Here is a 12,093-nt window from a genome sequence, read left to right on the forward strand (position 1 = left end):
GAGAAATACCTGTCCTGAAAATGAAAACCGGACAAAGACAGAGCCACCTCCTTTTAAAATACAGCATTTTTTTTTTTTTAATCATTAAAAAATGTGAGTCAGAAGAACGGGAAGTAATGGGATGAACGTATTAGATAATTATTCTTTCACTGCTGCTGGTGTAGAACATATTCCTGTTAAAACTAACACTGCTGTCCAAGCTGATTACCACTTTTATCCAAGGCATGTGGAATCGTCTTTTTTATCTGTAAGTTGTAGAGTATGGATCATTCACAGGATTGTCTTCAAAAGGGATGACGGAGGGCTTTAAATATCCACTGTCCTTCCTCAAGCAGAGCGCTAACAAGAAAGGACAGACAAAGGGCAAGAAGATGCGCCAGGCCCCTTTGCAGGCCTTCCCAGGACTCGCTCCGCGGCTCAGTTTTTGAGATCTGCATTCCTAATCGGGTCTTTCTGGAACAACAGGCCCCTGTTAGTGAGCTCTCTGTTGCTGTAAAAAATACCTCTCCAAAATTGTGTCATTGGGAGCAACACAGTCCCCATTAGTCTAGAAAATAAAAATTTAAAAAAAAATGTTGGTGGGCTGGGGGCTGGAGAGCGGCCTGCCTGATGGGCTCCCGGGGACTCGCGGAGGCACCTGGCAGATTTCTCTATCATATGCTATAGTTTGGCTTCCAAAAGGACGAGTTCCAATCATCTTGTAAACCAGCAAAAGCCAGAGCGAAACACCTCCGTGATGTATAGGCGGTAACAAGATTAAAGGGATTGATTTATCCTTGGAGAAAAATCCCCAAAGCCGTCCGTAAACATTACAAATGGTGAAGGCGCAGGGACTGGTGTGGTTATAAAACTTCCCTACTCCCACGATAATTGCATAACTTTATCAATCTGAGCCCTGCGCTGGTGTGTACATGACATTGCTCTTGATTAATAACGCCAACCGGGTGTCTCGGGGCCATCTGGCATTTTATGGATAGGCACAACTGAACTCAGCCAGGTGGTTTATACTCTTTGCAACACACACTCGGAGAGCAGTGGCTGCTGGGTAGTCCAAGAAAAGCATCCTCCTGCCCCACGCCCACCGCTAGGTTCTGTTTTCCTTCTCGGTCCCTCTCCCTCTACCACACCGGTGATGCACGGCTCAGGAATGGGTACTCTGGGTAAGGGAAACGTGTGGAAGGTCTGACAGACCTGGGAAGGCTCCCGCACAGCTGAGCAGTCTTTCTGGAAAGTCTATCAATCAATCACCCAGGAGGCAGTGATGGCTGCATTTGTAGCTCATGTTATTTATTTATTTTTTGGTGTTCTCTGACGTTCACTCACTCACACCACGAGCCACGATTTTCCAGGACTTCTTAAAATCTCCAAGTAGGTCACCCTGGGCTGACCCCATCATCTTGCTGCTCCTATGGGGCCCTGGCTGCTTCCGTTCACCGGCATCTCACAGGACGCACCTGCACGTGCACTCGGCCTCCTCCACAGGCATTAAGGCGCACTGATGAGCAGAGGGGAGGGTGAGCCCTTCCGGCTCCTTCCAGCAGGCACAGCAGGGGCTGATCCTCTCCAGCCAGGAGGGACAGAGCGTCTTGCTCACAGGGAACAGCGCTTACCCGTTCGGGTGTGGGCCCAGACACTGACTAGACATGAGCACCCTGGGATGTGGATCAGAGGGTCGAGAGGCTTCCAATTTTGTGGACAGTCATGAATTCAACCAAGGCTCTAGTATATGCAGGGTGTGTTCATTCCTTTGCTAAGTGAAGAAAATGCAATCTAAGTCTGCCCTGCTTTCTGCTCTCAGCCTAGTAACAGGATAGACGTGCCAACAAATCATCCAGCACCACGTGCTCCGGATCACACCCGAGGAACGGAGCCGTGAGAAGACAGAAGACCGGCTACGGCAGGACCTGCAAGGATCGGGGACACCTCAAGGGCATCCACGTCTGTTTCAGGCGTCCCATTTCCTCAGTGTCCAGGGAAATGTGTGGACCTTCCTTCTTTAAAGAAAGTAACTATGAGAGCATAGGAGTCCTTTAGCAAATAACCAGCTTCCCTGGGTTTGAGAAGCCGCTTCATGGCCATAAGAGTCCCCCATCATCCCTAGGGTGCCGCAGTTCTGAGAACCAGAGAGTCTCGGCGCAGTCGGCAAAGGCTCTCGGAGACTTCCTAGTACCCCCTCCACCCGCCAGAGCCAACCTCTGAGGTTCTGCCACGACAGCTCTGAGCCAGGCCTGCAAACACCCCAGGCCCCTGCAAGGCTCGGAACTGGACTTCCCAGTGATGACGCTGACCCTGGGTTCCACCAGCAGGCAAGGCCACTTATTGGCGCTGGGTGGCATGAACGTTTGCTGTGCTGCGTTTATTCTGGTGGATCTGAACGCACGTCTCTGTTTCTTGAGACCTTCGTTTCTGACTGGCTCATGCTGGACAACACCCCTGAGGTTCGTCGGCTTTGCTACTGTAACAGACACCTGAGATGATCAATTTGCAAGCAGAAAACATTCATTGTGGGATCACAGTTTCAGGGGTTCCAATCCACGGCTGGTTACCTCAGTGTATTCAGGCCTGCAGTGAGGCAGGAGATCATGGGGGGACACCTCCCAGACAAAAAGATAGACACCACATGGCCAGGGAATGGAAAGAATGAAAGGAGACTGGGGTCCCACCATCCCCTTCAAGGGCACATCCCCAACGATCTGAAGACCTCCCACTAGGCCACGCCCCCTGAAGTCCCACCATTTCCCAACAGTGACACCCTGGGGACCAAGACTGAACACGTGAGCTCTGGATGATCTGTTTGGTGTGGGGAGGGCGGGGGCGGTTACTGGGAACTGAACTCAGGGGCACTCAACCACTGAGGCCCACCCCCAGCCCTATTTTGTATTTATTTAGAGACAGGGTCTCACGGAGTTGCTTAGCGTCTCACCATTGCTGAGGCTGGCTTTGAACTCGTGATCCTCCTGTCTCAGCCTCCCGAGCCTCTGGGATGACAGGTGTGTGCCACCAGGCCAGCCTGGGGGATATTTAAGGTCCAGAGTATATCAATAACCAATGGTGAAAAGAAATCCTTCCTAGCGTCTTAGAAATACGCTTACACCCACGGACGTCTTGTGAAGCCTTGTAAATCAACACGCCTGCGTGAAACCCCCTGAGTTCTTCTGGTACATGCCTATTCTGGGCCAGGCTGCCCTAGATCCCAAAATCAAAACTGACACCCACCGCGGGGCTGGGGATGCAGCTCAGGGGCAGAGCACAAAGCCCCGAGTCTAATCCCCAGCACAGCAAAAACACAAAGGAAAACCCGACATCCCTGGGAGAGTCTAGCAAGCACGGCCTCCGCACGGCCAGAGGAACTGAAGGTCACAGCTCTTCGGAATTTGGGGTCAGAAGTTCTGCTGAATGTCATCAGCAGGCAGGTCGCAACGTCTCGTCCACCGAGCTCCCTGATGGCACGCGGCATGTTCCGGAAAGCAGCGCTGAGACGGCGGTGAGGCTGTGACCTGCTTTCTGAGTCCAACAACTGACAGGTTTCACGAGAAGGTCGAGGAGGTCGTCAGCACCACTGTTGAGACGACCTCCTCCCGAGTGGGCCAGGCAGGTGCGGGACCTCTGCGTTGCCATACTCAGCTGGGTGACATGGGAACCCAGCGTGACCTATTTGGAGGGGTTTTCATTACCGTAGATAAACGGAGCAGTTCTGCTCTCTCCAGCGTCTCTAAGAGACACCCAGCATGGCCGAGTGGCGTTCACAGGAGTCCAGGCCGGGACCCGGAAAGCCCGGGTCAGACACTATGCCGATGCCTTTTCGCAAGGGGAAGAGCCGCTCTCTATCAGCAAGGGGACTAGGCAATTTATCATCTAGACCGTGACACCAAAGAACAGGGGGGTGCCCTCGTTAAACGGGATACTGAGCAATAGAAGGATGTCCACTGGAACTGCCAGAGCCAACAGATGGCCCCCCTGGCTGTCAGAGAACACACTACAATCATCCTGGGAGAATGCGGCACCCACACACATAAGCACACACGTTACCTGCACACACACACACACACACACACGTGTGTGACTATATCACACACATACACGCATGTTCGAGGTGCTACCCCAGACCAAGGGAACCAGATTCCTGACGTGGGGGGGATCTTAGGCATTAACAGTTTTTAGGTGCTCCCCGCAAGTGATGCAAATACACAGCCGGGTGGGGGCCACCCATGCCTTCCCAGCTACCAGCTTGGGAGAGTATGATTCTAGAGGATGCTCTTTGTGTAACTGCACACCACGACTGAAATATGGCAGATCTTCCGTGCCCACCAAAGGTCCCTGAGTTAAAGGTCCTCGACGTGGTGCTATTGGTGGGGATGGCGGGGGGACCTTCAAGAGGCCTAGTGGGAGAAGCTCACGCCCTGGGGACGTGCCCCTGAAGGAAGACTGTGGGACCCCAGACCACACTCTCAGTTCCCGGCCACCCTGAGCTGAGAAGAGATCTGCTCCCTGCCGTGATGTGCCTTCTCAGACCCAGAGCAAGGGACTGAGAGGTCATGAACTGAGTCCACAGAACCTTTCTGCTTTCCAAGCTGATTACCCAGAAACCTGACTAGCATGACTACACCAAGCTCAAAATATCAAGTACCAATACCAGCCTTCGTTCCTGAAGAACTCACAGCATTGTATAAACAATACCGCCCTTGGGTTTTCATTGTCTAGTCTCACATTAACCCAATAATTAAGCTCCGTTGGCTGCTACTGTCAGCTCTTCCTATGTGAGGAGATTGTTGCTTAGAAAGATTCGATGCATCATTTGAAGTTAGTTAATCAAAAAACACAAGTAGGCACTGCGCCCTTGTCCCCCGAGTCTAAACGGTGGCAGGGGAGAGCAGGTGTGGGCCCTCCTTCTAACTGGGTTTGACCTTCACCCCTGGCGTTCATCAACTCCACTGACAGTCACTTCAACAGCCAAAACATCACCTCTAAAACTGGGATGATGTTAATCGCTGCTTCACAGTGTTCCAGACATATTCCACGGGGGGTCTCGGGGACGAGCCCGGTAAATATTCACCATTCCACCACTGTGGCTCCTCCTCCATCTCTTCTCCCTCCTTCCACTCTCATAATCACTACCACTATGATCACAACCAGCATAATAACCCCCACTTACTACAGTCTAAATGTCCCCCCCCCAAAATACACTATGTTGAAATGTTCGCCCCAAAGTGATGGTATTAGGAGGTGTGGCCTTTGGAGCTGATTGGGTCATGAGAACGGCATCTCACAAATGGGGTGTCCTTATAAAAAGACCCAGAGAGGCCCCTGCCCTTCCAAAATGTGAGGGACCCAGGAGAAGGTGCTCCCTATGAGCCAGGAAGCAGTCTCAGCAGACCCCGAGTCGGCCCCTCCTGCACCTTGAACCCCCAGTACTCCAGCTTCCAGTCCTATGAGAAGTTTCTGCTGTTATAAGGTACCAGTTAGCAGCGTTTCTAATAGCAGCCCAGATGCACGAAGACGCTTTCTGTGCAGGATACGTAGCCCTTTTAATACACAAGCTGAATTGTAAGAAAACCCTTTGAACTAACCTTTACCTTCTCAAATAAAATAAACCCCACAGGAAGAGTGTTAAAATAAGACACTTGGTGAACACAGACACCCCCCAGACACAGCCATGGTCAACTCTGGCGATCCCTGTCATGTCTGCCGCTGGACCAGAGTCCAGCTGGATGAAAGGGGTGACAGATCTGAGGCTATTCCTACCCACTCCCCCTCCTCTCCACACCCCTTCCTTCACAGGTATCACGTGCAAAGCCTCCAGGTGCAAAGCAGCCGCATGCAACACCAGCCCACTCCAGGCAACCCTGGCAAGGGCAGGGGGTCGGGCCCTACCTACCAGGGAAACACCAGGAAAAGTAAACCCTGAGGAAGTGGGTCTCGCACTCAGACACCTGGATGTCGAGCAGAACTAGAATCTCCCGTGGCCGATCCATCGCAGACTGCATCACCTCACCATTTCCCACGAGTTCACTAACTTGGAAACTCCTGTTGAGCTATGAGACCTGCTGGCTTGTCTGTCTTTCCGTCAGAGGGCCGATAACATAAGCTTTGGAACAGACAGTCATTACAGACCATGCTCCACTCACGTCAGCTTGGGTGTGCAAACTGACTCTGTGATGCCACATCAGCTCAGAGATACAAATATTTTAGTATTGCCAGATCTGAAAATTTCACGAAAAAATGCATTAGAATTCTAAAACGTATTCAGTCCCAAGGAACTCGAGTTCTTCGGGGCCTCTCTTTTATGTACAGAAAGAAAAAGGGGTCTCAGTTACTGCCTTTCCACCTTAGCGATTTCACTTTGTCCTCGTTGTAGTAACTCCTATTCGTCAATGTTTAATATTCTGAAAATAATCAAAGAGCTTCATGCTAAGCAGTCAACATGAAATATAAGTCTGATCCACTACTCGGGTCGTAACAGTCATCTTGTCACCGTTTCGATAATAATAATAATTAAAACAGACCTGGGGCTGGGCTCAGTGCTGGAGCACTTGCCTGGCGTGTATGAGGCACTGGGTTTGAGTCTCAGCACCACATACAAATAAATGAATAAAATAAAGGTCCATCAACAACTAAATTTTTTTGGGTTTTTTTTTTTTTTTGTGGTGCTGGGGATTGAACCCAGGGCCTTGTGCATGCAAAGCAAGCACTCTACCAACTGAACTAGATCCCCAGCAAAAAATACATTTAAATAAAAGACAAATAGTATCTCAAGCTTCTCATACCTGTTAACTTGTTTAGCCTTATGGACTTTCTGTAATTTGGCTGGAATCATTGCCCACAACGTATAGATTACGAAACTGAGGCACAGAGAGGGTTGGAAGTCTCACAAGGCACACAGCCATAGGCAGGAGGGCCTGAATTAAACCCGCAGTCCGCACGAACTAGGGAGAACAAATGCTCATCCACCTCAAGCCAGGCCAATGAAACTTGTGGTCCGAGTGTGTGTACACGTGTAAAAGTATCAAAACGAATGCTAATGGGGTATTTTAAACTGAACTAAACTTACACACACACGTATATACACACGGAGAGTGAGCCGATTTAAATCACTGTACCTGAATTCTGAAATCTACGCGTGTTCGTTCGGCTTTCGACAAAGCACTACCCTTGAAGGTTCAATCCACACTCGGGCTGTCAGTAATCCTATCCCAACCTGTCCTGTCTCACATGGCCTCTTGCAGCTGAAGGGTTCTGGGTGCCATGTCCTCAATCAGCAGGTGGCACGGATAAGCTGGTCCGGCACTCAGACCACCTGGACGCAGAGCAGAACTAGAATCTCCCAGTGGCGCATCCGTCCTTCCGTCAGAACTTAGACAGTGACCCATAAGTACTCATTGAGCACCTACTGCATGCCAGCCTCTAGGCAAAATCCTTGGGATGTGAAAAGCTCATTGACCTACCACGTTCACCCTCATCCAGACAGAAAGATCCCAAGGACGTGAGGTGGTCGCACTCGCCTCTCTGTAAGACATTCCACAAAATACCTTTAAACCCACGAGACATTCCCAAGGAGACTCCCCTTTTCCTGGGACTGTGATACGGTCCCAATTAATGTGCCTGGGCAGCTCTTCCCCGCCGTCCACACTGGAATTCCGCGGGCCACTATTCAGCGCACCAGTCACGTGGTTTCTACCTGGGACCTGACCCCAGGGACTGGCTGGGTGGGGTCTCTCCTGGCCCTGGTCCACCTTCCACAGGGGACTCACACACCCAGACTGAGGGGCTGGTCATCATCTATCCCCCTCCCTGGACTACGGCCCCCAGGGTCATTCATCACTGTGACCACGTGCTTCTCTAGGACACACTCAGCTCTGTGGATACCCAGAGGTAAGAAAAAGCAGCGTGCAGAGCGCTGTCGGCCAGTTCTCTGAAAAATACCTTCCAACACCCGCCTCCTCGGATCAGGGAGCCGATACTGAAGCTCTTGGCCCGAAAACCACCTGCCTGAAAGTTCTGACAGGGTGTTTGAAAATACACCGCTTTATAGCAGCCATGTCATTCCGACAATTAATATCGCCAGCACAAAGGCTCCTGGAATGTTATAATTTATTGAGACACCAATTCCAACACTGCCGGTTGTTAGCAGGAGGTAAGAAATCATTTGGGAGGTGAAAAACATCGTAAACACTCAAACAAGAATCTCTCATATAATCGCTGGCTCCTTTTCATTCACAATTATCTCCTAAAATGATACCCATAAATCTGGGTTATGATAAGATGCCTAGAAGCAAAAGACACTGCATGTAATTAATGGCATGAGATCGCTGACCATCTAATCACTTCAGTTACTGGTGTTTCTCTGGTTAGATCATATCTTATATTGGCAACATCGGATGGAAGGCTTCGGGGCAAAGTCTGGGGAAGAGATTTCCACAATTTGAAAATCACAAAATATGCTTCCCCGTGTGCGTGGAGATACCTCATCTGTGTCGTTTTCGGGGGTAGTCAAACGTTTTGTGACCTTTAAGGTTTCTCTGATGAACCCACGTCTTTGAAAATTGAGGAAAATATTTCACTTCTTAAAACTAAACTTAAACTCCAACAGGAACAGAAAGAACTTACACTTGTTTTCACAAAGTAAATGCCCCCCCTTGAGTGTGTGTGTGTGTATGCACATGTGTAAAAACGCACCTATGTTCCTTTCATGAATTCTTTTTCCTAAGGATTCATTTATATTTTATTTTTTTGTTTGTTCTTTTTGGATATTCAGGACAGTGCAGTGTCTTCTGACATATTGCACACAGAGGCACCCACGCTCTTGCCCTGCAGATTCCCGCTGCAGGAGCTCTGACTTGGGAGCCCACTGACAGGCACTCAGGCTAATCACTGTACAACACTGATGCCAGTTAATGAGCATTCATGACTTTTATTCTCTTTTCTAACCTGATTTTCTTCACTTGAATAAAAGTTTCCAAAATGCGCTGATGAGAATAACTGATATCTGGTGAACATGGTAAACAGAAATGAAAAGTAAAAACACTAAACAAGTAGCTATCCTCCATGACCACCGGATTTTCATCACAGCAGAACCAAACGCATCTCTCTTTGAAATCAGTAGGTCATCTGATTTCAAGAGTCAAGATAGCGGAAGGACTGAGCGGCAAGAGGGAGAAGACGGCCAGCCCTGGTGCAGGTTGGTTTGTCTGCTGCCCACCTCTTCATCTCAACCTGAGACTCTGATGGTGACCCACCTAAGGCAAAGCAGCCCTCAGACGGAGTGGGCACAAAACTGCTCTGTCACCCTTCTGTGGAGACGATCTGGTGGGTGGTAATATGCTGGGGCCGCAGCTTTCTGGAAGGTCTAGGCCCACCTGACCCCGAGACCCTCTTCCAAGCCTGGGGATCAGCTCCCGGTCAGTGACTTGCCACGGCTGGCTCATGGGCCGGCAGGGGGCAGACTGGAGACAGCCCCCCCGGACACCAGGCGAGGAACATCTTGAGGCCAGACACAGGTCAGACGCATCTGGGGTCGATTTTGGTGGGATCACGCACGTCATCTTGGAGGACACACTACCACTCTTGGCAAAGCCACTCATTAACTAAGGGCAAACATTCCTGAGACTCTGCAGCCCTTAATTGCTCGTATCATCATCATTGAGTTGCTTGGGGGGAGAAAAAAAAAAAAAAAAAATCAAGGAGCAAATTTTTCTCGATTCTTTGAGAACAATCACTGGATAACGTGAGGGAAGGCACGGACCACGATGACAATGACAACAGTTTCTCCACAGAGCACGTAGCGGGAGCAGCTTGTGTTTGCTGCCTGCTAGTGCCCCGGTTCAGAGGGCAGCTCAACAGGATGCATCAGGTAAGGGCACACACTGTGTCTCCTTGTTATATATCTCACTGTGAATGTGCAAACCTCCCCCAAACTTCCAAAAACTCTGAGATCTGAAACACTCTGGTTCAGGCGTCCCTGAAACACCTGTGGTAAGGGACGTCACCCGTACTCCCAGGAGACAACAGGAGCAAGGAAGCCTCGTCTCGCTTTCCCGCTCAGACACTTGAGGCGAAGGGAGGGACACAGCGGAAACACTCGAGAGTTCCTCCTCCTCCCCATCTTTCCTCACTCGGCAGGTGCAGGGGGTTGGATCAAGAGGTGACTGAAGCCCACCAGGCTCCCTCTGCGTGGCACCCTCGCTGTCTGGTGACAGCCACGTGCATATACGTCCCTGTGTGGCCTGCACAGCCCACTGCTCCTCGGCTGACCCCACGTCCCAGCTCAATGCTCTGAAACTTGCCCTTAAAACCAGCGTCACACCCTGTAAACAGCAATGGCAAAGTGCCAGTCATTTAGGATTTTAACTGTTCTTCCCTTAGAGGTTAAACGGCCATTCAAATGTCTCTGAGAAGCGGAGGGAGGCAGATGGGGAGGTAAGGAGATGACCGCACCTCTCCCCCAGCTGAGGCTCCCTGCCGGCACACTGCCCCTCCAGACCTCCACAGCAGCAGGGTGGGTGCCCAACAGGAAAGGGGCCCTGAAAGGAAGGCCCCTGGGACCACGAGAACACTCCTCGTCTCTCTGTGGCTCCCTGAGCCATCCTTAAAATCAAGTAGCAGTGCAGGATTCCCCTCACGGGGTTCTCGGGAACACTAAGTGCACCAGCATCTGTAAGGAGGTGTCATGTGGGGTGTCCCCAAAAGCTCACGTGTGAGACAATGCAAGAAGGTTCCCAGGAGAGATGACGGGGTTGTGGGAAACCTGCCCTTCAGCGACGTCATCCCCAGTGGGAATAACGAGTGGAACTGAAGGGGTGGGGTGTCGCTGCAGGAGGTGGGCCCTGGGGACGCGGCTTTGGGGTCTGTATTTGTACCTGGCAAGCGGAGACCTCTCTCTCTGCTTCCTGACCATCGTGTGAGCTGCTTCCCTCGGTCACAGTCCTCCGCCATGATGGCCTCACCTGGAGTCCCCAGGAACGGAGCCTGTGGATTGAGACCTCTGAAACCCTGAGCCCCCCCGCCCCCCAAATAAACTTTTCCTCCTCAGATTGTTCTGGTCAGATCTTTTAGACACAGCAGTGAAAAAGCTTGACAAAAACAGCTGGTGAGAAGCGGCACCCAGGAAACGTCACGCGGTGCTAAATCCACACACACATAAAGGCGACCATCTATTTCTTTCAACAACATAAAATATGAAGCGAATAAAAGTACATTACAGAGAGGCTGGACACTGCGCATAAGACAGCACGACAACTGGCCATTCTAGTACAGAATGAAAAACAGGAGACAGGGGCCAAAGGCGAGGGGAAGCGTGCAATCTAAGGAGCCGGCCCAGGACGACAGCGATCAAGTCAACAGCCATGAAAACCCACCTCGGGTGGCTGTTGGGTAAAACCGGGCCACTGAACGCAGGTGCTCATCCACCATGTCAGAAGGTACTGTTCTCTCAACAGTGAAGAAACATGCTGTCTTAGCTTCTTTTCTAACACTAGCAACAAGAACGTTTGCCTGTGTTCGCAGGACGGTGGGACGAAGCGTGGTTCCCTTTCTACAGTTACCTTGTGAGCATCTTCATCCCTTACAGAATCCGACTTTTTTTCTAGGATAAAACTATGAAAAATGTGGTCACTGTGGTGACAAGCAAATTTTCTAATTTCTGGAGTATATAGATGTGAATACTAAACTTCAAGAAAAGAGCTTTTTTTGAAGAATGGTGAACTACAGTACCCTTGGGTTTTAGAGTTGCTAAGTAGGAAGTGAGTTTTTTTCTTAATAGGGCACACTTCCAAAGCGTGCTGAGAACGTGATCACGCATCCTCAAGGTGAGGACAGAGAAAGAAACAGTGAGATAAAAGGTTGGTGCTTGAACTAATCACCTCGATGGCTCTGCCTGCCTCCCATCTGGGAATCTGGAAATGCAGAGCTTAATATGAGGCAGGAATACTGGAGACAGGTGCCTCGCGTAATAAATGCAGCCTCAGTGACTTTGACCTTGCCCTCTTCCATTCCCAGACAGCACATTCTGGGTTTTCGTCATTTTAAGTTGTATCATTATTCAAACTGTATTTTAAATCCATACAATTCAAAAACTACTGTCGCCTAGCACAATCCTAC

The 12,093-nt window shown here is 50.3% G+C and overlaps 2 long non-coding RNA genes across 2 annotated transcripts in view; both read right to left on the bottom strand.

Annotated features, from left to right (window-relative positions):
* Positions 1-12,093, bottom strand: part of LOC139703470 (uncharacterized) — a 34,131-nt gene that overhangs the window by 14,206 nt on the left and 7,832 nt on the right. The gene's annotated exons all lie outside the window — the stretch shown is intronic.
* Positions 8,900-11,542, bottom strand: LOC139703471 (uncharacterized). Its single transcript, XR_011705769.1, has 3 exons — positions 11,352-11,542; positions 10,854-10,962; positions 8,900-9,644 (listed from the first exon to the last, which is right to left on the bottom strand). It is a non-coding gene; the product is annotated as an uncharacterized lncRNA (long non-coding RNA).

This window comes from Marmota flaviventris, chromosome Y (assembly GCF_047511675.1).
Source record: "Marmota flaviventris isolate mMarFla1 chromosome Y, mMarFla1.hap1, whole genome shotgun sequence".
Taxonomy (NCBI): Eukaryota; Metazoa; Chordata; class Mammalia; order Rodentia; family Sciuridae; genus Marmota; species Marmota flaviventris.